The sequence below is a fragment of the Sapajus apella genome, unplaced genomic scaffold, assembly GCF_009761245.1.
Source record: "Sapajus apella isolate SASKATOON/1434 unplaced genomic scaffold, GSC_monkey_1.0 scaffold1, whole genome shotgun sequence".
NCBI classification, from domain to species: Eukaryota; Metazoa; Chordata; class Mammalia; order Primates; family Cebidae; genus Sapajus; species Sapajus apella.
The window spans coordinates 51,106,166-51,130,264 of NW_022436941.1; the positions used below are offsets into that span (position 1 = coordinate 51,106,166).

At 34.1% G+C, this 24,099-nt stretch overlaps 1 long non-coding RNA gene across 1 annotated transcript; it reads right to left on the bottom strand.

The window, feature by feature from the left end:
• Positions 1-213: 213 nt before the first annotated feature.
• LOC116552897 lies at positions 214-23,345 on the bottom strand. The gene is made up of 3 exons (XR_004269550.1): positions 22,928-23,345; positions 3,761-3,770; positions 214-225 (listed from the first exon to the last, which is right to left on the bottom strand). It is a non-coding gene; the product is annotated as an uncharacterized LOC116552897 (long non-coding RNA).
• Positions 23,346-24,099: the final 754 nt, after the last annotated feature.

The following is a 24,099-nucleotide window of genomic DNA, read 5'->3' on the forward strand; positions in this document are numbered from 1 at the left end:
AAAGAAGCTAAAAACATTTTTTAAACAATGATAGGAGATATCAGGTGGGGAAGGTGCACGTACCTAGGCTGTGGTTTATATCAGTACTGTTCATAAGAATAAGCAGGACTCTGTGGCCTCACTGGACTTCCCAGGATTAAAGATCCAGGTACAGAATGACTCAAACAGAAAAGCTAATTCCACTTCTCCACCAAGGATGGTTCTCAGTTTGAATTCAAATTACTGCTTCCATTTACATATTCTAATCTTGGAATAGCCATTGAATCAACCTGTGTCCTGCTTCTACATTTATTATTGGCTTATATAAATATTAGCTTCTTTCATCCAGTTCCTACTACTGTAGCAGAAATCTAAGGGCAGACTTACTGCTGCTGTAAAGAAATTAAATTCTTACCCAGTTTAAGCTAGGATTTAACCCACACTGGATTTCCTATTGTGAAATTTTTATTTTTTCACCTCAGTAAGGAGCACTAAAATTATCGTTATCATCATCTTCACTGCTCCCTTTCCTGCTAGTACCACACAACCCCAGTGTTTCATGGGCCTCTCCTAGTGTGGCACTGTGGTTTGAGAAAGAGGAGCAAAGACCCTCTACAAGCCTACCTTCTGTTTCCAAAGGTTGTGCTTAGCGCAAAATCCCCACTTTCAGGGCTGCTGCTTCTGTCTCTAGGATGGTTTTCAGCAGCAATCTTTGATAAAGGCAACAACAGCAGGTGGGCCTTCAGGACACAGTAGCAACTCCTAGTGCCTTTTCCCAAAGAATCTGTCTGATTTTTGTGTTAAATGGCACCCTTGAACCTTTCTTTGACTGGATAATCAACAGTGTTATATTGCTTTCTGCAATTACAAGCAACAATTCCCAAACTCTGTTCTTCAAGGCCACATGCATACACACACACAAACACACACACAGGCACATAGCTAGAAGCATTGTTGTCTCCACATTTATTTTATACATGAATTTAATATATAAAAATATTGAATAAATGTGCAAACAACTACAATTGTCATACAATTATCTGCTTTTAAGAAATGCACACCAGGACACGCAGAAGTCATGAGAATGACTTTATAACTTTTAACCTACACTTTGATGCAGTATTTACCACTTAACCCTCAGGTTGACATGCATTGTCTATTTGAAAATGATTGGTTTTTAGTAGCATTTTACAACTCTAAGATACTGTATGCTTTTAATATTTGTCATATATGAAAAATTTATACCTCATGATCCTATTTACCAGGAACTATAATTGAGAAAAGAGGGCATTAAACAAAAGAACAATAATTGAAAAAGGAGGGAATTAAACAAAAGAAGAGTCACGTCGTTTTCAAATTGTGTCTAAGTAAAACATGTCAACAAGTAAAATTCAGAATACTTCAAAATTAAGATGATGAATCTCATTTTTTCCTGTCTTTGAAGTAAATCTTAGAGTAGTCCATCTAAGATTACCCAAAGGCTGCAAAATATGCAATTCCTATTCTCTTCTTCTACACAGTATCTATATAAAACAAGATTTCATATTATATAACAATGTTAAGTGAATATGCTATAAAAAGATTTTTTAATAAGCTGTCCTGGTAAAATGTTTTGGTATTTTATTATACTTAAGATTGAAAAACTTAAGTTTTTTGTTATTAATGAAATAGAATAAATTATCTGATTGGTGGCGCTCTAAACCTACATCACATATATGAATAAGTTTTTATCATATTTTGCAGCTTTTAACTCTGATATGACACGATGTTTGAGGTCTTCTTTAATCAAATTATGCAATATGTCTTATGATTTCTGTTGGTATTCCATTAATGCGTTGTAACTTAAACATATTTCAGTAGTCAGGTAAGTTTGGAATACATTGCCCTAAAGGGTTGCTCAGACTCGATCCATTGAACCCATCTCATGCTTTGCAGTGTAACATAGTTCTGCCAACAAGCTGAACTTGATTAATTCCCTTATTGCCACACTGGGGAAGAAAGCACAGTTTCCCTGTTCCCTGAGTCAGCATTTAAGTTCTCATTCTCTTCCTTAACAGTGGGTAAAGTGTCACACTCTATCTTGATGTTCTCCCTGAGTGTGTCTGAGTGGAGCCTATTTTGCTTTCTTGATGCAGAAATCTAGTATTTAAGACTTGAGAAAAGCTTATCCATAGTTTACTTCATTTCTGCAAATAAAATCCTAGGGATACACTTAGAGTCCTAGAGTTCCCCAAAATATCTATGCAAATTAAACTGTAATGAAGATCTTGAAATACACTCATTCTATAGATGTTTCCTGGGATAATGATTCTTTGGACATAATTTCTTAGAGTGTTTAAATTAAATATTTTCTGCACACAGAATAGTAAGTGCTCTTCCAGTTTTTCCAGCTTTCTTTTATCTTTTTTCTTTAATACTGTGACTTCAAGGTCATTGTAATGGGATAGTGTGCGTGTGTGTGTGTGTGTGTGTGTGTGTGTGTATTCTTCCTAATCCCCCTCTATAAAGTTGATGTTACATTTTAACTTAGGTTGAGACATCTTAGTTTCTTATTAAAATCTGTGATTAGCAAACTAATTATTATACTGCCAATAACATTCATTTTGGCTTTCTTTTTCCTCTTTTCCCTTTCCTCTTCCTAGACCTAACAGATATATTTATCTATTATGATTACAGATTTAGATCTAGAACATATCCCAAAGAATTTTCTATCAATAGGCTTCAAATGCACATTTTTCCTTTATCTACAATGTCATTCTTTTTAGTCTCTATAGTGTACAAGGTGTTACCTAGAAAAGGATTTTACTCAAATTATCCAAAGCCTTGTTCATTTATCAAAACCACTGTCCACACTTCACAAAATGAATAGCAAATTGCTCCCATTCATTTTGAACTGATAACTTGGATTAAAAGTCTTAGACATCAATGCTGAAAGGCATGGAAAATTCCCACACTCCACCACCAAATCCTGACCTGGGAGATTTGTACTAATGTTCACAGGAAGGCATAAATTGCAGAATACATTCTACCCTGTTGACTCATAATTTTTAATGGAAAAATGCAAGACTTACACAGTTCCTTTCTCCCAAAAGCATTTTAAGGATGCATACGGCATCTAAAATCCTTACCAAGAAAAATGTATTTTCCCGTGATTAAAAAAAGACAGTGCCACTACACATTGGTAGTTATATTTCAAGAGAGTGAGAGAAACAGAGAGAGGGGGAGAGAGAGAGAGAAAGAGAGAGGAATTGATTTACAGATTGAAAGAAGCTGATAAACTACAGTGTTATAATGTAAGATGCCTAATATTTTTTTATTTTGACAACTGTCCTCCAAATATGTATCAGAATAAATCTCCCCAAGAACACGTACTGCCCCAGAATATCTTAAGATATAACCCTGTATATATCTTTAGAGAAAACAAGGAGGTATACACATCTGAAGAAAGTTTGCTATTTGGACATAAACACTGAGAAGTTAGTTACTATTACCCATCTAGTTCCCTCGGTAAAAACCTTGAGATCCTTTTGTATCTCTACTTTCAATGCTACCCTATAAGTGCTAGTTAAAAGATTTGTTTATCACCATCATTTTACTCTCAACTTTTCATTTATGTCCAATTCCTCTCCATCTTCCCAGGCAAAGACTCTCATCCTCTGTCGTAACCACCTAATTCCCTGTTACCAGTCTCTACTCATCTTCTAAAGAAAATCATCTGTAGGAATGATTTTCCCAAAACAAAATTCTGATCATGCGCTCAAAGTTAAAATTCTCCTATGACTTCCACTTGCCTATAGTGCCCATCTGAATATTACCCATCTAAATCTCCTTAGAAATAAGGAACAATGCCCTTAGCAACCCAGCCTTTCAGACTGACATCTTCCCAGATTCCCCTCCCATCTTCCCCCTTTCCCCCATTCCCCTCCTTATCTGGAGATGTACAATGCACTTTTCTACCTTATATTTTGCCTAAAATACACCCACTTCCCTGAAAACAGTGCTACTTGATAAATTACTACTTTGTTCATACTCCTACTATTATATTTATTGAATTGCATATGATTTTATTTCCCTTAAGGAGGAAGAGTTATTTAAAGTCACAAATCTGTCTAAATCACCTTTGGGTGATGCGAATTTCTTGGTATGTAGTAAATGTTCAATAAAAATTTGTTGAATAAATAGAAGATGAAATCTATGCTTGAGAACTATGATGCTTTTGTGCATAAGACAACTAGTCTTTGAAATTACACCTTCTTTGCCTCTCTCACACCAATTATCTCTCCACCTTTCCTGGAACATAGCCCCTAGAAGCATGCTTTGCCAACACCAAGCTTTAACTCCAACCCCTGCTTGCTGGCTATTACTCTCAAGGTTCCAATATAGTCACCCATTTTCATTTATTTTGCCCTGAAATTTATTTCACTGTAAATACATTAATTGCCTATTGATGAAGTATTTTGTCATCTGACATTGGTATTTAAATTTTCCATCTAAACCAAGAAAAAAACAGAATCTTTTTTCCACAATGATATTGATCTAGAGGCTAAAAAGTAGACAGATTAGGCACTAATCTACAAAAAAACCTCCATTGTAGAATCACCCAAGTTGAAGAAAAATGTTAGAACACTTAAAAAGAGCTATTTAGCAAGTTTTAATTGCAATAAAATGATTAAACAAAACAATAACCATTAAAATACATCCATGAAGTAATTGGGTATTCAGATAATTTTATTTTAATGACTTTCAAGTTGGAGAGGCAGCCAAAATGGCTTTGACATTGACTTTGGCAATTTTATTTATTTCAAGTATCAGGCGTCATATCAATTGATCAACAGCCTAATACTTTTAGATATCTTGAACTGTTCTACGTATAATCTAATTATCCTGTCTATAAAGAAACCATTTCAACTCATTGGCTATAATACAGAGATAATTATTAGCATGCAATTCATTCCATTTGAGGTGTTAAGTGCATTCTACATGTTTTAACAGAAGCATCACACTGAGTTCTGTGGTCTTAAAACAAGACCATCACCCTATTTTGCCAGATGATTTTGTTTTCAACTCAGGGAGACCTTCCTTCACATGAGGAACATCATTATCAGTCACCATGATCACTCACTTTACCTTTCTTACCTGAGTGATTTGTGAAACACTGTAAGCCAGTGAATTGTGAAGTCATCTGCAAATTCATTTCCTTTCTTACAGGATAATATCTACTCAATCTGGTTAAGATTAGAGATTCAATTCTTTCATTCCTCTTTTTGGTCATTTTAAACTATGCACACTGTGGTCTTTACTGTGTATTATAGTTTGGCTAACAGCAAGCCATTTTTCAATTTTTAGAAAATGTTCCCCTTTCACGGATGGGGTTAAACCACCTATAAATGTAAATACTTAACGAGTTGATTGAAAAATGGTAGAAATTTCATTTGAAGTCTTCATTTTCTTGGAAGTTTAAAGTACTTTGTACCTCACAAATTCTGAAACATAGTCATTCAAGTTAATTAATGGCCACGGCTGGCTAGCTTCCAGCATCTATGTACCATCCTGCCCTCCCGGTCCCTGCCCCCTGAGCTGACTGTGGTAAGGATAACCGCAAGATGAGATCCACCCCCAGGCTCCACACCCTTCCACCACTCATAGTTAAAACTATGATCAGTAAACTAAAATTACCATGAAGCTTTTCTTCCTTTCTTTTTTCTTTTTCTTGTAAAAAACAAGTCAAATTTTATTTTAGATAAAAAGGTACATGTACAGTCTTGGTAAATTGGTATATTGGATGATGGTAAGATTTGGGGTCCAGATTCCATCACCCAAGAAATGTGCATAGTAAACAATACTTTTTCAACCCATATCCACCTTCCCTCTCAGTCCAGTAGCCGATGGTGTCTATTGTTCCCATGTTTATATCCATTCATATATATATGTGCATGAGAGAAATACACTTCTCTCCTTTTTTTTCTGCTTGCTGTACAGTTATATGTGTGTGACTCTGCTTTGGATATGATTGGATGAGGTGGGTGGATCACTTGAGATTGGGGGTTCAAGACCAGCCTGGCTAACATGGTGAAACCCTATCTCTACTGAAACACAAACCTCATCCAAACATATAAAAACAACCCATACAAATGTATATGATTGGATTAAAAATGAGATTGGTTGATATGTCATCTCTCTTATAATGCTGTACTAAATTGTCAGAATTATAATAATAGTTATAAGTATAATATGGTTTTTTGTTTATTGGTTTCGTAAAATTCAGATGAATTCCTTGCCAGCTCTCATTTTCTATACCTATAAAGTAGAGTTCCTTCCAAGAACAGATCCTAAAAATTTTCTGTCAAAGTCATATTTGTCATATCAGTGTATTGCCTTTAACTTATTATAGAATCAGCCTAACTGAACTCTGAATGAAGTTAAATGCCAGGATTAAATTGTTTTACAAAACAACAACTTACAAATGAATTTGTAATTGGAGACCATCCAAAATAAAATATGACGTAACTTAGGTTAAAAATCAATGAGAAATGTTTTAGTAAACCTTTCTGTGATCTATTTATCAAGTACCATAAATATTTCAGAGAGATTTATAAATTAGACTTGTAACTGAAACAAACAGCTATGTAGCATTATTCTGTTTTACAAAAGTTGAACAATGGTATGATCATATTTTGCTATGAATAGTTTTTTATAAAAGGGTAATTTTTTCATTTATGTAAAAAAATACAAATAATACAATTAACATATCAAGGAATAATAAATATGTTTTTCAAGGGCTGTGCCCCTACAACAGTAACACCAAGTATGCCCACATGTGGCATAAAACAAATTAATCTTTTCCTCTTTTATTTAATTCAAATTTTATTTCTTAATTATTTGTTCCTATCATACATAGGAGAATATTCCAGGAAAAAATAAGAGAGTTAATGAACAATTTAGCCATAATGTCTTATTCTCCCCACTCACCCTATAGATAATCATTTTTTTTAAAAAAAAGAACAATATAATTTGTTCCAAGTAGTTTAGAGAAGCATGGAATTAAAAACATATATCTGTTTTCTCTCAAGTCTAAATGTATCACTTCATATAGCATGATTTCAAAGCCAAAGATTGTACTCCTTTCTTTTGTCCAAAAATATTAGAAGTAGCTGTGTATACACTAATCAATTTAAAACTGTTAGTGCAACGTCTTTTTCCAAAGTCAAATGTCACATTGCAAGTCTTATTAGGTGGTTAAAAAAAAGACAAGCCATGAATCCTTCTGAAAACCTAACATACTTCCCTATGGAAATAAGTCACATAACTCAGATGCCAACAATTCAGCAAAACTGAAGCATTTGGTGACTCTTCTCTTACAGCTATTTTGGAGAATCTACATAAAAGGAGAATATACAGATTTTTAAAATAAACTTGAATAATCCATTTGGAAGAACAAATTAATCTTGATGATAAAGTCAAACGCAATAATAAAGAGCTGAAATAATGAAACCTTAAGGATCCACTGGAGAGAACACAGTGTACTTTATAGATCTGCTCTCCCATAGTTCTCATATATTCTCTTGGAGACTCCAAACGATGGAGGCTAGAACAGTTAAGACCCTAAGGCCAAGCCTGTCTCTCAAGGCTATCCCTGTAGGAAGCCAAACTCAAAAGATCCTGCTGTCAACTAAAAAAAAAAAAAAAAAGCTTATTAACACTGAAATTTTATTTTAAAAAATCACTTACAATTCTAGTCAATATTTAATTTTCCTTTAAAGAACTGTGTTTGGCATAGTTTTACTAGTATTTTGTCTTTAAATTAGTTTTATATTTGGCAATAAGCCCTATACCCTTGGTTTGGTTCCTTTTTCTTACAAGTCAAGAATAGTGATGGCCTCTTTCCATCACTGTGGTTGCTGATCAGATTTAATGTGTTAATTTTGGGAAAAGTATTTGCTCAGGCTCTATTATTTTTCCTATTTCAGCTTTATTTGTGTGGCAGTGCTTTCAGCTACACACACACACACACACACACACACACACACACACACACACAGCCATAAATCACTTCTTACATTACCTCCATAATATCAACAAAAGCCAGACAAAATTAAAATCCAGTTAAGTCAAAATCTCAATTTCTATCTTTACAAATCAAATTTTTCTGAAAACAATTAAATATCAACAAAACTAAGCAGTTTTTGGTTTGCTTTATGTTTGGTTTATTTGGGTTTGCTTTCTCCTTGGTAGGTATTTATAAGATGATAAAATGGCAACACAGTGGCCAAGCAGAAGGTAGTTGCTAGATATTTCACAAATTGGATACCATTCTCTAAATAATTAATAGTTGACTTCATATTGCAAATATCTTTCACATATTTCTACAAATTGGTTATAAGAATTTACAAAGGCTCAAAATCAAGTAGAATAGTTATTAATTTTTCAAGGGCCACCTTTAATACTAACTCTTTTTATTTAATACCAATTGCTTTACAGGACTGATTGATAATTTTTGCACCAAACTATGAGATTTGTAATTGTTATCACAATACCAAAATTACTGATGAACATGTTAAACTGAAATTCAATTATGCCACAATATATGTTTATAGATTGTTTTCAGAAAAGGTTAAAAATATTTTGAAATCATGGCCTTAGCTAAGGCTTGATTATATTGGATATATGAAAGCTATTTTTTTAATTACCATTCCACCATATATTTATATTATGTTCATAATGTAATTTATTTATCCATCAATTCCCATCACTATCAATGGAAAGTATAACCCCACATTCTCAGAAAACAGGGTTTAATGATCACTATCTCAGTAAAACCCATTAGTATACTGTCAACTTGATCAATCCCTTGTAAAACAATCTTTTCTCATGCCCAATGTTTCCTAGTTTATATATTTAAATTTGAAGTATTTTGTTATAGCAAAAAGAACTCTCTTTACTTCCAACAATGTCTGTTAACAGTTACTTGTAAGAAGAACCAATGTAACCTTCTTGTATCCCCTATTTTTAAAAATTTAAATCATCTAGATATCTCCATTGAATTAAAATCTAAATGTGGTGCAATTATGGAAGAGTTATAAGGATTGTCTATTAAGATAAATAAATTTTAATACTGGTGGACCTAAAAGATCTTTCTCCATCAACATTTTGATACAAATTAGAAATATTTATAATTCAAATTTTACTATGTTGCATTAGTATTTATGAGCTTTATAAGTATTCTGAAATATTTAAATATAAAATTTAGAAATACCCCTTATCATGTAATTCCTAAATATTATTTCAAAACAGCATATTTAAAATTCTAGGTAATCAAGAAAAAGGAAAGAAAAATTGGTAATAAATATATATTTCTTGTGATGCTCAAGAACGAATTGCTCTCAAACTACTGTTTTATAATGTTACATTATGTATTGGTTTTTATTTCATGGAAATCTGACGTTTTTCCTTAGAGAATTCTGATAACACAGAAACTGACCCTAAAAACAAATTTAAACATTTTTGGAATAATACAGTATATATGAATTAATTAAGTCAGAGCCTTACAACTGTAATCTCAAGGCAAGTAATAAACTATCAAAAATAGTTCCCTTTGGAAAGGCTTTAATGCTTCCCATTTCAACTGCTTCATATCCAAGAAATATAGCATGACTATGGTAAGCTACAATACGAGATTATGTGCTGCATATATATTTATTAGGCACTTTCTTTTGAGCATTAGTAGAAGCTGAAGCTGTCTAGAGATGTATTACTTAGATATTCTGAATCAAAGTAAAAATAGAGGTAAAATGTCCTTTAATAAGAGACCCACTTTCTGTTCACTTGCATTTTTCTGGACTAGATATAACAATGAAATTATATGACTGCTTTGACAGTTTCCAAACATTAAACATTACTGGTTGTCCCTGTTGCTTTTCTTCTTGGAAGGCAAACACAAAATCATTGCAATCAAAAAGTAAAATCTGCTCTATTTTGGTTATTCTTTTTCCAGTGTTAAATTTATCAACATAGTTTTTAACATGTAAATTTTGCTCCTTATTGTCAGAAAAATATCTCTATGCAGCTTTAGATAACAAAGGAGTATCCATTTAAAAATTATGTCAAACTAAACATAATAAAAAACATTTTAAAATTTATTGGTATAAGGAAGTCCATACAGAAAGCAACAAATGAACAGAAGTCTGTTTCTCCAAAACTGTGAAAACACAAGTGCCATTAACACTGAATCGAGTATACATCCAGCCTTGAGAATTCAATGGGTCTGCCTTCTCAATAAACACGTTCTTTATAATGTTATTCATATCCAGAAATTACGAATGTACCTTGATACAAGGACTCATTTGTTTTGCAGTCTGGTGTGATATGAAATTGTTCCAAGAACGACTATCTTTTAATATTTGGTACATATTTTTTTCACAAGGTGCTTGTGTTTATGTGGAAGGAACATAGCAAGACGTTGAATGGTAAGAGTCTTATGACACAATGCTTTAAAATTATATAGATCAGAATAAATAAACTTGTATCAAAATATAAAATAATGGTAGACAAAAAAATCCGTCAGCACGTTTTATTTAAGTAACTTGTGGTTCATCATACACATTTGTTGTAATGCTTCTTTATAGGAATAGAAAATAAAAGTATATTTCTATTCAGAAACTGAAGTTTAAAACGAGCAATGTGAATGAACTCTTTTCTATTCTACATATTATAGACTGCATATTTAATTACTTAATGTATAAATAATTTAAACTTGAATTGGACTTGAACTTCTCATTTCCTAGAAGAATTTTGAGATATATGCCTAAGGGAAGTTTGACCCTTGAATTAATCCATTTCTCTAAAAATCCATGTACCAGAACTTGGTTCAGCTCTATAAAGAGTCACTGAAGTGTCAGTGTCATCATTTGAGTTTCAGCTCTCTTTATATTCTCAATGTAGGTAGGCTCTTTAATTAGAGGCTCTCAATCAGCAAACTCTCTAATTGACACAGATTCCTTAGTTTTCTCAAATGGAATAGTAATTTTCAGGCAGGCATTCAAGAAGGAATATTAAGCATATCTTCAAAAAAGTAAAAGTGGTGCCAGAGAAAAACCAAAAATATTCTTATTTACTTCCTGCTACCAAACACCTACAAGGCATTAGGAATTGGTTACTATTTATAACTTCCTTACCAACTTCCTTTGTCTACAGTCATCATACTGCTCTGAGATACACCTAATTTGGTCAGAGAAACAGTGACCTAAAGTTTTTAAAAGACATGACTGCAGTTTGAGGTTTGCTAAAAGTGCAGATGAAAATTGGTTAAAGTGTTTCCCAGACAAAAATGACAACTGGAAGGGTAAATGTTGACAGCCTACTTCAATTCTTTCCTTACCCCTTTTTTAGGGGAGAAATGAGAAACTAGAGCTGTGAACATTTAGCGAGGTTGAGCATTGACAACTGGCTTGAGTCAATGGAGGTACTGGGATCTGGACATCTGTGGCTTGAATGAGTCACCAAAACGATGTAAGACTTTTCAACATTTTCTTTTTACAAGGCAGAACACTTAGATCTTTGGTTAATTTTTTTACGTTAGTTAAATTTCTTCTTTTTCTACCCTCAAAACTCAGTGTCAGTAGACCACAGTTATTGAGGTCAGCGATACCCTGCAAGGATCAAATTGAGAAGTCATTGAAGACTCTCAGCTCTACCAGTGACTGCTGGAAAGTTACATAACTTCATTTCTTCATCGGTAAATTGGGCATAATACTAGTCCTAAGATGAGGAAATCCATCACTGTATAGAGAACTTTCAGAACAAAGCTTGGCATGTAACAGTTGCTATGTAAATGATTACTAACCTTGTCATCCAATTATTTTTCTCAGAAGCCAAATTAAGTAATATACATGAATATATAATTATTACATAGTCTAGTTGGCCAATAGCAACACAGCATTTTCAAAATTAGTCCTATTTTAAATAATTTTCTATTTCAAATACTTTTGAGCATCCAAAAATGAGCAAATATCTAAAATGCCAAGCAATATTAATTTAATACACTTAAACAGTGTATTAATATTAATTTAGAAAATGTCTTTCTAAAGCTTTGAATCTCACTGTATAGTCATTTTACTCATGTTGGTACGGTTTTTTTCCTAGTGATTAAATAACATTTTTGTGAAAACACTTTCACTAGCTTTTAAAAGTCAGAGAGGTTGGGAATAAGAAAAGTAAACAATGTCTGCTTGTCATTAGAGATAATTTAAAGAAACACACTGGCCTGATAGAAATATCTAATTTTTAAAAAATTGTGAATGCAAGTGTCAGTAAAATTTACAACTTGCTTTAAGACAAGTTAGACTATAGAGAGAGTTCATTGAAATATAGTTTTGAGGTTTGCTAAAACTGTCACTTTTCCTTAAGCAGGCTTTAGGAGTTTGTTTCAGGTTATCACTCTAGGAAGACTCTTATTCTGAAACATATGAAGAAGACCTGTTGAGATAAAGGTGGAAGAGCTCATATACCTCGTGAGGGATAGTGAATAAGAACTGTCCCCAGTCATTCTCCAAAATTCCCTGAAAGTCTCCACGAAGAGATGCTTTTAAATATTCTCTTGGGTGGGGCCATTTTTTATTTTCTTGTGCTCTCTTTTACATGATATGCAAATTAATTACAGTCATTTCCAGCACTGACTCAAATGAGTTTCAAAATTGAAACAGAACATGGTGTAGGAAAGGGACTGGTAAAAAGAATTCATGGCTTGAAAACAATTTCCAGACTGTTGGGCTTCGGAAGAGAAATGGTGGGAGTGACAGGAGGTCTGAGGTACACGTTTACGTCTTCAGAATAATTTTCCTGCCCTGTCCTTTTTTGCTCTTTTTTCTTCACAAATAATTTTTTAAAACACAAGGAAATTTAATCTAATTTCCATTAAGGTCTAGGTGACGTTTAGTTTTATTGCTGTCTGAAAGAGTAGAGAAAATATTTGTGGGTTTTATTTTAGTTTTTTTTTTAAGTATTTTGAGCTCTTTTTAAAATTTAAGTATTTTTTAATCTCTCCCTTCTATTCATGACATCTAATTAAAAGCCACCAGTGATCAAGAAATCACTAGATCCCTTTACATTTTAAATGTGCCAAGTTACTTTGTTGCACATCTTATACAAACCCATGGTACCAGTTAAGCAAACTCCTGTGCAAACAGTTATTCAAAAACTATACTTGAAATCTCACCTGGCTGAGGACACTGGCAGGATCCAATTGTTATTGTCATAGTAGTACTCCATCCTGGTCTCCATTATTAGTATACAGACATTTTACATAAATTTGAATATACATATCCTACTTGCCCCGATGTTCAAAATGTCCCCAATGAAATTTCAGCTTGATAAAAGTTGAGTTATTTATTGTTGATACAGTGTCAAGGAGGACACAACAAAATAAACCATTAGAACTTCTACTCTTTTGCCTAGAATGCTATCTTTTTTATTTTTAAATTTCATGAGTCCATAGTAGGAGTATATATTTATGGGTTACATAAGATATTTTGATACAGCCATGTAACGTTTAATGATCATATCAGGATAAATGCAGTATCCATCCACTCAAGCATTTATCTATGGTACAGACAAGCCACTTATACTCTTCAAGTTATTTTAAAATGTACAGTTACATTATTTTTGACTAATGTGATCTTGCTGCGCCAATAAATAGTAGGTCTTATTCATCTTTCTATTTTTCATACTCACTAACTATCCCCTCCCCACTCTTCTCAGCCTCTGACAACCAACCTTCTATTCTTTATCTCCATTAGTTCAATTATTTTTCTTTTAGGTCTGACAAATAAGTGAGAACAGTGAATTTTGTCTTTCTGTGCCTGGCTTATTTCACTTGACATAATGAGCTCAAGTTCCGTCTATGTTGTTGCAAATGACAGGGTCTTTCTTTTTCATGGCTGAATAGTACTTCGTTGTACAAATGTACCACATTTTCTTTATACATTCACTTGCTGATGGGACACTTAAATTGCTTCCAAATCTTGGAAAAGTTCACAATAGTGAACAGAGCTGCAACAAACATGGGAGTGATTCTCTTTAATATACTGATATCTCTTTAATATACTTTTTCCTTTTTTGGGTATATACCCAGCAGTGAGATTGCTGGATCATATGGTATCTCTACTTTTAGTTTTTTGATGTACCTCCAAGCTGTTCATCATAGTGGTTGTACTAATTTACATTCCCATCAACAGTGTACGAGAGTTCCCTTTACTCCACATCCTTGTCAGCGTTTGTCATTGCCTGACTTGGATATAAGCCATTTTAAGTGGGGGGAGATAATGTCTTACTGTAGTTTTGATTTCCACTTCTCTGATGGTTAATAATGTTGAGTACCTTTTCATATAACTATGACAATTGTATGTCTTCTTTTGAGAAATATCTATTTAAATCTTTTAGCAATTTTTTATTGATTGGTTGATTGAGACAAAGTCTCACTCTGTCACCCAGGTTGGACTGCAGTGGCACCATCATGTCTCATTGCAAACTCTGCCTCTCTGGTTCAAACAATTCTCCTGCCTCACCCTCCTGAGTAGCTGGGACTACTGGCATGCACCACCACACCTGGCTAATTTTTGTATTTTTAGTAGAGACGGGTTTTCACCATGTTGGTGAGGCTGGTCTCAAACTCCTGACCTCAAGTGATCCACTCGCTCAGCCTCCCAAAGTGCTGGGGTTACAAGCATGGGCCACAATGCCTGGCCTCTTTTAGCAATTTTTAATTGGATTATTAGATTTTTTTTCTTATACAGTTGTTTGAGCTCCTTATATGTTCTAGTTACTAATCTCTTGTCAAATTAGTAGTTTGCAGATATGTTCTCTTATTCCGTGGGTTTTCTCTGCACTTTGATAATTGTTTTCTTTGCTGTGCAGAAGCTTTTTAACTTGAGTAGGTTAAAAATGTGATGTGATCCCATTTGTCCATTTTTGCTTTGGTTGCCTATGTTTCTGGGGAATTACTCAAGAAATCCTTGCCCAGTTTAAAGTCCTGGAAATTTCCCCCAGTGTTTTCTGGTAGTAGTTTCACAGTTTAAGATCTTAGATTTAAGTCTTTAATCCACTTGATTGATTTTTATATATGGTAAAAAAAAAAAAAAAAAAAGTAGGGGTCAGTTTCATTCTTCTGCATATGGATATCCAGTTTTCCCAGAACAATTTACTGAAGAGACTAGTATTTCACCAATGTATGTTTTGGCACCTTTGTCAAAAATGAGTTCACTATAGATATATGGATTTAACTCTGGGTTGTCTATTCCATTCCACTTATCTATGTGTCTTTATGCAAGTACCACCCCTTTTTTGTTACTGTAGCTCTGTTGAATAATTTAAAGTCGAGTAATATGATTCCTCCCATTGTGCTCTTTTTGATTAGGATAGCTATGGCTATTCTAGTCTTCTGTGGTTCCATATAAATTTTAGGATTTTCTATTTCTGTGAAGAATGACATTGGTATGTTGATGGGGATTGCATTAAATCTGTAGATTGCTTTGGTTGTATAAACATTTTAACAATAGTGATTCTTCCAATTAACAAACATGGAATATCTTTCCATTATCTGTGTGTATCTTCTTCAATTTCTTGAGTAAATGTTTTGTTGTTTCTATTATAGAACTTTTACTTTTTTGGTTAAGGTAATTCCTATGTATTTTATTTTATTTTATTTTATTTGTAGCTATTATAAATAGGATTACTTTGATTCCTATTTCAGATTGTTCACTATTGGCTTATAGAAATGCTACTGATTTTTCTACATTGATTTTGCATACTGCAACTTTACTGATTTTTTATCAGTCCTATAGTTCTTTCGGTGAACCTTTTGGGTTTTCCATGTATAAGTTCATATCATCTGCAAACAATTTTACTTCTTGCTTTCCAATTTGGATTCCTTTTATTTCCTTCTCTTGTCTGATTGCTCTAGCTAGGACTTCTCTATAGTACTTCCCTTTTCTCTGCAATTATATGTAACTTTTTACGAATTGCTAATTGTGATGAAGGATATTAAGAAATCCGATGGCCTGAAAGTATTAATTTTTCCTCAGTGTCTAATTAAAATTTAGATGGCAAATGATTACTCTGGGAACAATATGGGTTTGTAAGCAGGGTTTCCAAGATAAAATTTCAGATAGTGTATCACATTAGCATTTCAAAATTTCAAAAATGTCTAAAAGTGTTTAATGGTATACATCATGAGAGCAGCAGATACCAACACTACTCAATATGGCACTTTTTCTCAGGGTGCAACCAGCTACCTGATGGCAGGTTAAATACATTGGACCACTTCCATCATGGAACAGGCAGCCTTTTGTTCTTACAGAATAGACCCTGGATATGGATATGAATTCCCTGAATGTAACGCTTCTGCAAAAACTGCCGCCTATGGACTAGAATGTCTTATACACCACAATGGTATTCCATACAGCATTACTTCTAATCAAGGAACTCACTTCACAGCAATGAAGTGACATAATGAGCTCATGCTCATGGAATTCATTCGCTCGCCATGTTCTCCACTGTCCTGGAGAAGCTGGCTTGATAAAACAGTGGAATGACCTTTTGAAGTATCAACTGCAGCTCCAGGGAGCTGTATGTGCTCAGAATCAGCATCCAATATATGATGCTGTTTCTTGCATAGCCAGAATTCATGGGTCCAAGAATCAAGAGATGGAAATAAAAGTAAGACCACTCACTATTGATCCACTATTTTTTTTTTTTTTTTTTGCTATCTAGAAAGAATTTTTTTCTTCCTGTCCTTGCAATCTTAGATTCTGCTGACCAAGAGGTATTAGTTCTACATCCTAGCAATTCACTAGCAGAATTTTTTCTTCCTGTCCCTGCAACCTTAGTTTCTGCTGGCCTAGAGAGTTTAGTTCCAAAAGGAGGAATGCTTCCACCAAGAGACAAAATGATTTAATTGAACTGGATTGCCACCTATCCACTTTGGACTCCTCACACCTTAAGCAAAAAAAGGGAGTTACTATGCTATCTGGGGTGACTGACCCTGACTACCAAGGAGATATTGAACTGTTATTCCACAGTGGAAGGTAAGGAAAAGTATGTTTGGAATACAGGAAATTCCTTAGACCATTTCTTAGTATTATTATTCCCTGTGGTTAAGGCCAATGGAAAACCACAACATAATTCAGGCACTACTAGGAATGGCCCAGACCATTCAGGAGTGAAGGTTTGGGGCACCCCACCATGTTAAAAGCCACAGCAAGTTAAGATGCTTGCTGAAGGCAAAAGGTATATAGAATGGAAGAAAGCAGTTATAAATACCAGCTGTGACCACATGACCTGTTACAGGAAGGAGAAATGTAATTGTCATTAGTATTCCCTCCTCATTTTATTATAAATATGTTTGTGTGTGTGTGTGTATTAATACCATGTAATATAAAATGTATTGACTTTGTATCACAGTATTCAAGGAGAAGAGTAAACATGAGTCAAGAACTTTGTATTCTCTTCTGCAGAAAAAGCGCATTTGTGGTTATGTGCTGGATACTTGTACCATAGCAGGCAGAGATATAACCTTGTTATTGTTTTCATTTGAAGATTAACTATGGTTCAAGCAGATGTGTATGGGGACCAGTTGATAGAAGTGAACTTCTGGTGATTAATTTTATGTATAAAGTTGGTTGGCCCATGGAATGCCAGATATTTGCTCAGATATTATTCCAAGTATTTTTGTGAGGGTGTTTCTGGATGTGATGGACATTTAAATCAATAAACTTTGAGTAAAGCAAATTGTTTTCCATGATGTGAGTGGTCTTCACTCAAACAGTTAGAGACCAGAATAGAACAAAAAGTCCAGGATCTCCTCTAGATGGGAGATAATTCTCCAGCAAGCTTCCTTCAAACTATATCTACATCACTGGCCCTTCCTGGTTCTATAGCAAATGGCCTGTGGATTCAAACTGGAACACTGACTGTCCTGAGTCCCCATCCTGCCAGCTCACCCTACAGATTTTGGACTTGTCAGCCTCCATAATCATGTGAGCTAATTCCTTATAGGAATATATATATGTATATATATACACACACACATATATATATATAATTTATATATATTTATATATATTCTTTATAGATATATGTATAAATATTATATATATATATATATATATATATATATATCTTGTTGATTCTGTTTCTTTGGAGAACTTTGACTAATACAATATATTAATGAACATTTTATTATGACTAAGTTGGATGTGCCCTTGTTATTCCTCCTTCTTTTGTATTAATCTCTCTCTCTCTCTATTTCTTTCTCTCATCTTTATCCTCCTATTTCCTACTTTGATGATATTAATCAAACAACATTTTCCTTGGAAAATTCTCTTCTTGGCAATCATTTCATCTCAACATGAACTAATACCTCAAATGATTCTCAAATATATGATTCCAAGCCAACTCCCTGTGAAGTTACAGATCCTCATTTCCAAATGCTTAATAGTGATCTTCATCTGGTTATTCATCAGATTTCTCAATATGTTCAAAACTGAACTTTTTTCCAAAAACTATACTGTTTTCTATTTTCCTTATTCTGTTAATAGCAAAACCTTCCACCCTGCATGTTTTGGTTACTCTAGCTCAAAATCATCTTTACCCTCCCTTTTTCTACACAACTTTTTGCTGAATCCTGGCAACCAGTTGCACAATCAACAACCAGTGCAGCTAGATGTTTCCTTTGCAACATCTCCATCATCCCTCTTCCTCTGCCATTGACACCCTGGTTCAAGCCCAGGTCAGTTCCCCCTGGCTTTCTTCAAGACTTTCTAACAGGTTTACCTTATTTTAGACTCTTACCCTCTGTTCATTTTCCCTATGGTGTTGAAATTATTTTCCTGAAGAAACCATGCAAAAATCTTAACAGAAGGAGAAATGAGTGAATGGAAAACATGTCCTCATCCAAATACGTAAACCCAAGTGTGGTCTCTACTGGAGGGATGGACCACCATAAAAGTAACCCAAGTTGTGAGGTAGCTGTACTGCTGATGCCATCCAAGAACAATAAGCCACACACGAAGGGTAAAGGATAGGGTGTGACTTCAAACGTACAAGGCAGAATGAAGAAAAATTCCACATTCACGATAATGCCAAGGCTTTGACACATTTGGGTTGAAAGAGAATGATGGGAAACCATGGAGGCTTCAGAGGATTCAGCCAATCAAAAAGCCAAGGATGAGCAACCGACTTTAGGGACACGGCTGTTACAACTAATTCTCTCTCCAGCTTCATGGAAGCATCTGGCATTGTCAGGGCTGCTCCTGTCTACTGACATTGCAAGAGTCAGTGACCAAGGATGATTTGGTGCATATTTTTAATCTGCCTCTTAACTCCAGAATTCTTAAAAGGAAAGGTGCTAATTTCCATTGTTATCCCTTGCTTCGTACTTGGTTGTATACATCTTAATGTTGGTAAAAAACAAAACAAGAAATCTTCAGCCTAACATTCAGTCAATTCACGATCTAATTCTGGCTTACCACTTCAAAGTTATTTCTCATCAGAAATTCTTGGCTCCAGCAAACTAAGCTGATGTTCTAAGTACATAGTTCACATTTCCTGCCACTGTTCCGATAGCCTTCCTCGTGACCAGAATTCTTTTTCTCCATATGTAGAAATTGTATTCAGCCTTCATGGACTAGCTTAAATGCCATTTCCTCCAAGAAGCCCCACACTTCAAACATGTCCCCTTCTCATTCTCTCCTTTCCAAATCTACAGGAAAAAAAAATGAATTATTTCTGAAGCCATTCATAATTTCCTTTTCATGTTGTTGCTTTTATACATTAAACCCTCCTACTTTTCTGTAAGTTCACTAACAACAGTTCCTATCTGAGTCATCTTGATCTGCCTCCCCTGCAATAAGCAGTATTCTTATACACAGTGAACACAGTATATGTTTGCTAAAATAAAAAAATTTTGATTGAACTTCTTACATTTTAAAAATTTATACTTTATGTATTTGCTGACCTAGTACATCAGCAGCAGAAGCAATTTTAACAAAATAATTCTTCCTCTCCCTTTTCAGTTGCATACAGCCTAGTCATAGCATTTTGGGAACTTCATCAGATATGGCAATAAATGTGTCACTGAATATCTGGGAAACACTAAGAAAGGCAGATACACATTCTGATGAGAACAATGCTAATAATGATAAGCGTTATACATATACAGCATTGTGATGTGTTAGACATTGGCCATTATATGGATTAACTCTTAAATCTCACATCACTCTTATGACGCTAGTATAGATGAAGAAACTGATATACAAAGAGCTTAAGAAATTTGCCTAAATTCAAGCAACTAGTAAGTGGCAGAGATAAGATTCAAATCCAGGAAGTCAGGAATCAGAGTTCATGCTCTTAAGTCCACTCTATAAAATATAACTCCTATTCTACCCACTATTCAGAAAAATGTCCATGTTGAAGGGATGGTCCTTGGTTTGAAGAGTATCTCATCTTCCAGCTCCCTCCAATGGATGAACCCCTTCTCAAGGGTTAATGGAAGGCACTGTAGAGCAAAGGGCACATGAGGGATCAAGGACTCCACTGAGTATTTCAAAATGATATTGGAGCAATGAAAATTTGAGTAATACATCTCCAATGTCATTATATAAGGCTTTCAGTACAGGGAGGTATAGAAAATGACGTGTTTTAAGAGTGTTGCCTTTGTAGTAGCCTCAGAACCAAACTTTCTCAAAAGTAAAGTAGAATATATGTGAATACTGGAATCACGAATACCCTTATTGCACACACCCTGCTGTGAGTTACTCTTTGAACAGAATTGCTGCTTAGACTTCAAACCACCACTGTGACCTCAAGAGGTTAGCAGAAAAGAGAAATTCTTTGGTTTAGAAACCATAACATGGGTAAAATGCCATTTAAAGGCCTAAGACTTAGAACTGAATATGGCTTTTTGGGAAAAGTCAGTCAATCCTCTTATAAAAAGGAGGAAATCTCAATGATGTCTAATGCTTTTAAATTCCAGATTAATATAGAAAGACCTAATAGCAGTATAATGTTATTTTACCCATAAAAGTAGATGTCATGTTCTTCAATATCATTAGCTAAATCGTGTTCTTTAATTGATCATCTTCATACTAGACTTTTTTTTAAATTTGTGAAAATCTTTTCAATGTGAAATGGTAGATACCTGCTAGTGTTCTGGAGAAAGAAATAGTGAAATATAGACTACATGAAATGTTTTGGGACCATGAAGAGTATATAATGTAGCAAATTTTAAAACAAGATTCAAGAAGTAAGCAAGCCACGCAGCCTCACTCTAAAACAATGAATTTAAACTATATATCTAGGTTTGATAGATAAAAAGAAAGCTTCTCTCAAGAGATAGTCCCAGAACAGAGGACAGAAGTGTTTATATAACCTTGTGATTGAACTAGAAAAACAAAAACAATAACAACAAAACCTCTCAGATTGTAATTCTGAAATCATATATGGGTAAAGGAAAATTTCTAATTTATCTCTCACAGATTATATTTTTATAATAATTTCTGTCCCTTTCCCTCAAATTCAGCAATTTTTGGCCTTCAGTATATAACCAAAAAAGAATTTTCTTTTTTTTTCCCCAGAGGCAGGTCATACAAATCCCTTTTACAACAGCTGCAAAAAATAAAAATAAATACTTAGGAATATATTTAACTAAGAAGTGAAAAATCTCTATAAAGGAACTATAAAACACCACTGAAAGAAATCATAGATGACACAAATGAAAACACATCCTATACTCATGGATTAGAAGACTCAATATTGTGAAAATGACCATACAGTCGAAAGCAATCTACATGTTCCATGAAATTCCTTTCAAAATACCAACCACATGTCTCACAGAATTAGAAAAAAATGAACCCCAAATTCGTACAAAGTCAAAAAAGATCTGGAATAGCCAAAGCAATCTTAAGTAAAAAGAACAAATCTGGAGGCATCACACTACTGGACTTCAAATTATACTACAAGCCTATAGTTACCAAAACAGCATATTTCTGGTATAAATGTAGGCATATAGGCCAATGGAACAGGAGAGAGAACCCAGAAATAAAGCCAAATGTTTACAAGCAACTGCTCTATAACAAAACATACAAAAACAGAAATTGGGGAAAGGACACTCAGTTTTGTAAACGACACTGAGAAAACTGAATAGCTACACATAGAAGAATGAAACTGGATTCCTATCTCTCACCTTATACAAAAATCAACTCAAGATAGGGCAAAAGCTTAAATCTAAGATAGGAAAACATAAAACTGCTAGAAGGTTACTTAGAAAAGCTCTTCTAGACATTGGCCTAGGCAAAGAACTCATGACTAAAACCCCAAAAGCAAATGCAGTGAAAACAAAAATAAACAACTGGGACTTAATTAGATAAAAAGGCTTCTGCAGAAAAGGAAAGATTCAGCAGAGTAAACAAACAACCCACAGAATGGCCGAAAAATATTTGCAAACTATGCATCCAACAAAGGGCTAATATCCAAAATCTACAAGGAACCCAAGCAAATCAACAGGAAAAGAACAAATAATCCCATCAAAAAGTGGGCAAAGGATGTGAGTAGACATTTATCAAAGGAAGATATAAAAATGGCCAATAAGCATGTAAAAAAATGCTCAAGAGCCTATTAATCCTCAAGGAAATGCTCCTTGAAATAATGGCCATTATTAAAAAGTTAAAAAAAAATAGATGTTGGTATGGATATAGTGAAAAGTGAACACTTATATGCTGCTGGTGGGAATGTAAATTAGTACAACCTCTATGGAAAACAGTACGGAATTCATTAAAAAAAAAAAAAGGAGATGAATTTGATTCAACATTCGATTCAGCAATCCCACTACTAGGTATCTACCAAAAGGAAAAGAAGTCATTATGTGAAAAAGACTCATGCACATGCATGTTTATTGCAGCACAATTCACAAATGCAAAGATACAGAACCAACCTAATTGCCTACTGACCAATGAGTGGATAAAGAAAATGTGGTATATATACACCATGGAATACTACTCGGTCATTAAAAAAATGCTTTTGCAGCAACTTAGGTAGAACTAGAAGCCGTTATTCTAAGTGAAGTTATTCAAGAACGGAAAACAAAATACTTCGTGCTCTCATTTGTAAGTGGGAGTTAAGCTATGGGTGTGCAAAGGCATAGAGAGTGGTATAATGGACTTTGAATACTCAAAAGGGAGAGGTTGGGAGGGGGTGAGGGATACAAACTACATATAGGGTACCATGTACGCTACTTGGGTAACCAGTACACTAAAATCTCAGATTTCAACACCATATATCTTGTCATGTAATCAAAAAACACTTGTACCCCAAAAACTATTGACATAAAAATAAATTAAAGTTGAAGATCTTAAGAAAAAGAAATAATAATAATAATCGTCATTGCTATATAGATAATACAATAAAGGAAGGGAGGGAGGAAAAGAGGGAAGGAGGATGAGAAGAAAGGAGGAGAGGAGCAACGGAGGAAGGAATGAAGGGAGGAAGGGAGAGAGGAAGGAAGGAAGTGGGGAAGGAAGCAAGGAAGGAAGGAAAGAAGGAAGGAAGGAAGAAGGAAGGAAGGAATATTTATAATAATAAATATTTTCTTAATGCAATAGATGCTCTTAGATTTCCTTTAACATAATAATTAAAGAATAACTAATGGTAGAAAAATAAAAAATAGTTCCAGTCACTTTTGAAGAAAAATGATTACAAAATGACTTACATGATGTTTATAACCTCAAGTAATCGATGTTATCATTCTAAGCTGTTTAAAATAATCAGCCTCATAAAACTTTAATGACCACCACTTTCTCTCACTGTATTTATAGTGAAGCCTCCTTATTCATTTATAAAGAGATAAACGAAATCCTCAAATACTTGTATTATCAAATTGTTACATGACATGGGTTTTCTCCCTTCCAAGTTTCAGATGTGTCCAAGTCAGTTTTAGTCTCATAATACAAACTGCATGCTCTATAGTCTCTTCCATACAAATTTCACGGATTATAACAGACTCTGAATATTGGGGGCACTTAAGTATCATTAAAACATTTTTATCTAATCTAATTAACTTTTCCTACCATATTGAGT